Genomic DNA, 7,193 nt, shown 5'->3' with positions numbered 1-7,193 from the left:
TTCTCTTATCTCTCAATGGCGAAATCAGGTGCATCAAAGAAGCAATCCAAGGCTTCAGGCTCCATGAATCCAACTGGTTCCATATCTCCAACGTTAGCTTCAAGCAACTTCAGAGCAGTTTTTGAAGATCATCCATCGTATAATGCCCCAACAAAGTTTATGATCAAGTTTCTCAAGAACCATATTTTGTTTGGTCCATTTGACGCATTCACTGACGTTGTCCTGTTTCTACACTCTTCAAGTGTGCCTTTTCTGCATACCGACCATTGGAGAACCCACAAGAAGTGCATCTCAACCTTATCAATGATTCTTTGTTCATCTTGACCAAAGAGAAGTTCTTGTCTGCCATAAATCTTCTGATTCATCCCTCCATCAAGATCTTCACACCGTCGTTATCTGACATCACCACCGCACTCTACCAAATGGGTTATCAGAAACCGATCCGAGGGATTGGTGAGTTTAAGAAGAATCAACTGCCTGCGGTTTGGCAGTTCGTATGCCACTTCGTCATCCGCTGTCTATCTGGCAGAACCGGAGGCATCGACAACATGGGTTTGAAGCTCCTTGAACTAGTGTGAAGCATCTACACCAGCCACGATGTCAATTATGGCCAGATTCTTTGGGATGATTTCCTCCAATATATCCCCAAAGAGCACCCAAGGGAGAACCCAACCGAGCTCACATTTGCTCGGTTCTGGTCCTTATGCATATCTGAACTACATGCGGATGCTGGTATCAACATGGGCAGTGACATCAACTTCTTTGTCACTAAGGATCTCAAAAGGTACAATCCCTCTTCTGATCAAACTTTATTTGTTCCTATCCGCAGGCTTCCCATTCACATTCTTACTTTGCTTGGTCTTGAGACTGCTAATGTCTCAGATCATATAGAGGCCAAGGAGGGTGATATTGCCATATTTATATTTATTTTTAGGCAATATATAAGTACATTTTTATTAATAAGTTGGTAATTTATTTAAAATAATGGTACCTATGAGCTTAAATGTTATTTGCAGCAAAAAAGAATACATTTTGAAGAAAAGGGACTAAAAGCGTTAAAGAAAGAAACTTTGGGAATTAAAAGATTAAAAGAGAAGAAAATCTGGAAAAAGATTATTCACGATGTGAGTCTTAAAGAATTCACGACATGAAGAGTTGGTTCTAGAAGATATGTACGCGGGTGAAGGAATCCTTGACAGGCAAGGTTATCTACAATTCATGACGTGAATATCTTATAACTCACGACGTGAATTTATGGATATCGGCAACTATATAAATCCTTGACCATTACGAATAGAGGGGAATTTTGGCTAGAAAGAGGAGTTCCAGAAGACGATTTTGAGGAGAGAAAAGTTCTGGGAAAAGGCTTTCAACACCAAAAAGAGTGAAGGTCCATAATTTAGTTTATTTTTGTTAATTAAGAACATGTTTTCTATCACTTCAATTTGTGTTAGCTTGTTAGTTGTTATGATGAGCAGCTGAATCTAGCTACTCTTGTTTAGCTAGATGAAGCTTCTAACTTATGAATAGCTCAATTTTTATGGATTTATTTACTTAGTAAAATTGCTTGTGTTTGATTTGTATTACCTAGCATGCTTATGTTTGTTTCTCTAATTGCTTGATTGCATGTTCTGTGTAGCTTAGTGACCATTAACTGCATCAACTTGTTTACCTAATGATTTAGTGAACATTGAATTGTTAGAGCTAGGATTGACCAATCTTAGTTAGTAATTAGAGTAAATAAGCTTAGCTGTGCTAGAGAACATGTATTGTGACTATAATTGCGTTTATATAACAAATCTTACATAGCATATTTACATTCATAATTAGTTATGTGTTTAATTGTGTGTGAACATACATGGTTTGACATGAATTAGTTAATTATTGGTAAAGTTAGAACTAAATTACTAATATAATTAAAACCAACTAGATAATCCATAAACATTAGCTAGCCATAAGAAAGAAGTGGATTCAAACTAAACAATAGTGTGTTTTTACTTATTGAATTTGAATTAAAGTTCGTCTGATCTTGTAAAATCAGATAAAACCCCCTTTTTAAACTTGTTAATAATTAGGTTAATTTAATAGTGAGTAAATTAATTAGTAACATCGTTCCCTGTGATCAACACCCGACTTACCCAAGCTATACTGTAATCTGACTAGGTACACTGCCTATAAGTGCATAGTTAGTTTAAGTTTGTTAGGTTATAAATATTAAAATTAGCGGGTACTTTCGTGCACATCAAGTTTTTGGCGCCGTTGCCGGGGAACAGCTTAGATTATTAGTTTATTTAGTTGCCTTAGATTAATCGACCCCTTTTTGTGGAATAAAATATGCAAAAAGGTTAATTGGTTATTTATTTTTTCTGTCTCTGTCACAGAATTCACGACGTGAGTTTGAATAAACTCACGACATGAAAGCTACAATTCCAGTTTTTAGTATTTTCTTATTTTAGTTCAGTTTTACGTTTTTAGTTTAGCAAGTTGCAGGAGTTCATGACCAGAGGCTCAAACACACCCTTGGTGCCACCACTTGAAGATCCCGAGTCTGCTATTCACAAGAAAAAGACGCGCTTACAAGAATTAAAGTCAGATTTTTCAAGGAAGTCGGGAAAGAAGACAGGAGAGTCAAGTTCATCCGCGAGGCACAAGAGCAATTTTGAGCACTTGGATCAAACACCCGTCCAAACCGAGTCCGGATACGATACTGAGCCGGAATTTGAAGAACATACGAGCGAACCCGAGAACGAGCCAAGGAACGAGATGGCAGCAATTGAAGAGATGTCCATGGGAGCTTACAAGAAGCGGATCCGAGAAGATACGGGTCCCGGTTTAGTCCAACCTGCAATACCTGCCACTGCCACATTCGAGTTAAAGGGGCACATCGTGACTGCACTAAAGGATATCCCATTTTTTGGTAAAGATCATGAGGATGCTTTTAAGCATCTAGATGAAGTCAACGACATTGCGGATTACTTCAATGTCCCAAATGTCAACAGGAACACCGTCTTGCTTAGGATGCTTCCCATCACTTTCAAAGGAGCTGCTAAGGAGTGGTTAAAGTCACTTCCACCGGGTACAATTACCACTTGGGCTCAAATGCCTGAGCAATTACTGGACCAGTTTTGCCCACCATCCAAGATAGCCAAACTCAAGAAGGCAATAGCCAACTTTGAGCAACAGCCGGGGGAGTCATTATACGAAGCATGGGAGCGGTACAAGGGCTTGCTCAGAAATTGCCCTCAGCATGATCTAAATGTGCAACAAGAGATGTCGATCTTCTATGATGGGTCAACGTTATGACGAGACAACTCCTTGACTCTCAAGGACCTTTGACAAAGAAAAATCTACGGGAGGTTAAGGAGCTAATTGAAGAATTCGCGAAGCACTCTCGTGAATACCATAACCCTAGGCAAGATGGAATCAAAGGCAGTGGAGGGGCCCAAACTGAAGAAATAGCAGATGTGATGGCTATGTTGAATAATTTGGATCGAAGGATAACACAAATGGACCAGTCAATACATGCCATAAGAGTGGGTTGCGAAAGATGTAGAGGTCCACACTTGACCAAAGACTGCAATTTAGATGAGTTTGGGAACAGAAAAGCTCAAGTGTGCTACTCGAGTGGGGACAGGTTTGATGAAGACTGGAGGAAACCAAAGAAGGAGTGGCTGCCATATGAAGAGTATAAGAAGAAAAAAGAAGAGAAGTATAGGCAGACAGGTCGAGGCTTCTATCAAAAGGAGACACGATGCCACTGATTCTGCTATTATGGAACACCAAACTTTAATAAAGAATCAGCAAGCCTACATCCATAACCTTGAAGTACAAGTTGGTCAACTAGCCACTCTAGTTCATGAGAAGTTATCCCCGAAAAATACCGAAACGAAGACCGAATCTCATCTAATGGCCATAGACATTGAAGAAGAAGCCATCTATGAGTTCCTGGAGGCATTGGAAGAAGAACCACAGAAGCCCGATCCAAAGCTGAAGAAGACCAAGCTCAAAAATCATGAAACTGCTGAACTCCAGAATTCACGACGTGAACCATATAAGTTCACGACGTGGGCCCGTCATGAACAGAAAAATTCTGTAATTGGGTCGGTTTATCGGCCGCCTTTGCCTTTTCCTTCCGAAGCTACCCTTAGTCCACTGGAAAGAGAGCATAAAGAGTTTGTCAAGCATGTGAAGGGGATCCCGATTACTACTCCCTTTGTCGAGTCCTTATCCAAAATTCCCGAGCATCAGAAATTACTGCAAGATTTGATAGACACTCGCAAGCAATTGAAGAAACATTCTAAGGTGGTTCTAAGTGAAAAAAGCTCAAAAGTTGTGTTGGGAGAGACACCAGAAAAGATGGGGGATCCTGGACGCCTCACTCTTCCGTGTGAGTTTGGTAATAAAATGAAGGTTAATGCTTTAGCCGATTCTGGGGCTAGCATTAATTTGATGCCTTTTTCATTTTATCAAAAATTGGAAATTCAGAAGATGAAGGCTACAAAAATGACGATTCACATGGCGAACCGTTCAGTGACACAACCCCAGGGCATCGTGGAGGATATTTTGGTGAAAATTGGAAAATTTGTTTTTCCAATAGATTGTGTACTTTTGGATATGAAGGAAGATCCCGATGTTCCAATTATCCTTGGTCGTCCATTGCTTAACATTGCTGGAGCTTTGGTTGATATGTGCGAGTCTAAGCTCACCTTGAGGGTTGGTGATGAAAAAGAAGTTTTTGGGATAGAAGATGGCTTTCCAAAGGAACATGTTCAAGAAGAGGTGTTCACAATCAATGAAGATACTGAACTTGAAGAACTGGAAAAGCTTATGGAAGAAGAGATCAAGGCAGTTCATCAAGTCAAAAGAAGAAAACCAAGAGCATCTGTTCCTTTTTTGGTAGAAGTCATAGCTTACAAGAGTCCACCTTCTTGGGTGAGCAAAGAGGATGAGGAGATGACAAGTGAAGAAGAGGAGGTCACTTCAAGAGTGAAAAAACCGGTGGTAAAAGAGGAGGAGGATGCTATGGAGTGCAAGGAAGAAACTAAAGGGACCAAACGCAAGCTTGAAGAAGATGTGAAAGTTAAAAAAGAGAATTCAAAGAAGGCATACAAAAGGCGAGTTCAAGCTTACAAGAGGCGATTCAAGGAACAAAAGATCCTAGTGGTGGATTCTTCCGAGGACTCAACGTAGGAGGCACGGAGTCCAGCTCAAGACTCAAAGAAAAAGAAGCGTTTCCCGGGAGGCAACCAGAGTTTGGTTTGCAAATTTTTTTCTCTCTTTTCTTTTTGCATTTTAGTTTTAAAAAATTAGATCATGTCATCCAACTCTATTAGAACATAATTAAGCAGTGAATGTAGGGACCTTAAAATGGAAGTAGTAATAATTGAGAACATAGTTTAAAGTCAAAATTGATTTTTCTCTTCCAGACTTTATTCACGACGTGAATTGTGAATGAACCGGACAAATAATCCAGGGTATGGTTTAGCCCATTAGACTAGCAAGCCCAAGATCAGTCCGTGAGTACATGGCCCAAACTTAAGCCCAGACACTATTCACGACGTGAATTCTTAAGAACTCATGACGTGAATTTTTGAAAGCACGGGACCACATAATAAATCCCTAGAAACCAGTAAACCCTTCATTTGTTTATTCTTCACGAAGTGGAAGCAGAAATTAGTCCCCCCTTGGTCCCCATTGCTGCGATTTTAGCCGACAAATCCACACGTTTTCTCTGTGCTTACATACTACTTCAATCAAAAGGTAACAATTTCTAATTATTAACCTTCATTTATCTTTAATAGTTGAAATTAGGGCTAGGGTTTGTTCTTATGTTAAATTGTATGAAATAGCTCTAAGATTCGTAAATTACCTTTGGAATGTAGTTGATAAATGGTTGAAAATGCTATAGGAGTAAACCCCAAGCACTATCATGGCTGATTCGTACAGAATCCATAATGCATTTCCGAACCTGTTTACGAATTCATGATGTGAATTCTTAAGAACTAACGACGTGAATCCTAAACTGAGGATTTTCATTGTTTCCTTTATGTCTAATTTGTGGATTATTGTTTTGGCTGTGGTTTTTCCTTGTTTTTGCAGGAATGGCTCCAAGAAGAGAAGTTCCAGCTTGGGTTGCGGGTTTGCACCCGTTTTACAATTTTCCCGCAACAATACCCCGTGATGTCTTGACCCGTTGGAACAAAAGATTGGGGTGACTCTACAACAGAGAAATTGCAGTTGAGTGCATGATGATGAGGAGGATGATTGATCGTTATTTATTTTGTTTGAGTTTGGTTTTAGTTTGTTTTTAGTTTGTTTTTATGGGATTGTAAGAACTACTTTGAATATTATGTTACTTTTATTCTTCGTTGTTGGTTGTTTCTCAGAAATTGCTAGGAGCGCCTTGAGAGGATAGCGAGTTATGAATGCGTACATTTTTAGCCGGGAGTGTTTAAAGCCGAGATTCGAGACCCATATTTTCAAAATAAGTGTGGGGTGAGTCAAGAGAGTGGAGAGTCAGTGAAAGAGTCATAAACTGATGAATTTAGAAGAGTCTTAATACATTAAGACATTAGAAGAAGAATTGGCAATGTTTTTCTAACTGCCCGGTTCTCACGACGTGAACTTTTATTATTCACGTCGTGAGTCAGTTATCAGGAGGTTCTCAGAACACGCGTAGTTATGATTTCACGTCGTGAATTGTCTTAAACTCACGTCGTAAATATGAGATTTTTACAAGTTCAAGGCCCTTGACATGTTAGTCTTCTATGGGTTGATGCTATTCTTCTTGTCATTATTCTCACGATTATTTTGGCTCATTTTTACCACCATACAATGTGGCGTATGCTTTTCCACGTTGGTCGTTCTACTTTTGGAGATTTATACCACATTTGAAGACGATTGAAGGCTCGATTTCATGTTTTCCCGGTACATTCCTTATTTCGCGAGTTCCAGATCCAAGTTTCGATTTCTCAAGAGTCCATTTCAAGATGCACGTTTTCCACACTTTTGGAGATGTTTACGCCACTATCCCAAGGGAGTCTGTTCCTTTTTCTCCCTTTTCTTTAATTTTGATTTATTTTATGCATACAATGAGGGCATTGTATGAAATAAGTGTGGGGTAGGGGTAGAAAAAGTAAATTGCTAGATAATGATGGAATATGAAGTTTTTAATAATTGAATCTAGTAATAAT

At 39.2% G+C, this 7,193-nt stretch overlaps 1 non-coding gene across 1 annotated transcript; it reads right to left on the bottom strand.

Annotated features, from left to right (window-relative positions):
* Window positions 1-3,147: 3,147 nt before the first annotated feature.
* LOC111888000 (small nucleolar RNA R71) lies at window positions 3,148-3,254 on the bottom strand. The gene has a single exon (XR_002848981.1). It is a non-coding gene; the product is annotated as a small nucleolar RNA R71 (small nucleolar RNA).
* Window positions 3,255-7,193: the final 3,939 nt, after the last annotated feature.

Source organism: Lactuca sativa, chromosome 5 (assembly GCF_002870075.4).
Source record: "Lactuca sativa cultivar Salinas chromosome 5, Lsat_Salinas_v11, whole genome shotgun sequence".
NCBI classification, from domain to species: Eukaryota; Viridiplantae; Streptophyta; class Magnoliopsida; order Asterales; family Asteraceae; genus Lactuca; species Lactuca sativa.
Note: the sequence above shows the minus strand (reverse complement) of the source record. Positions and strands in the feature narration are given on the sequence as shown.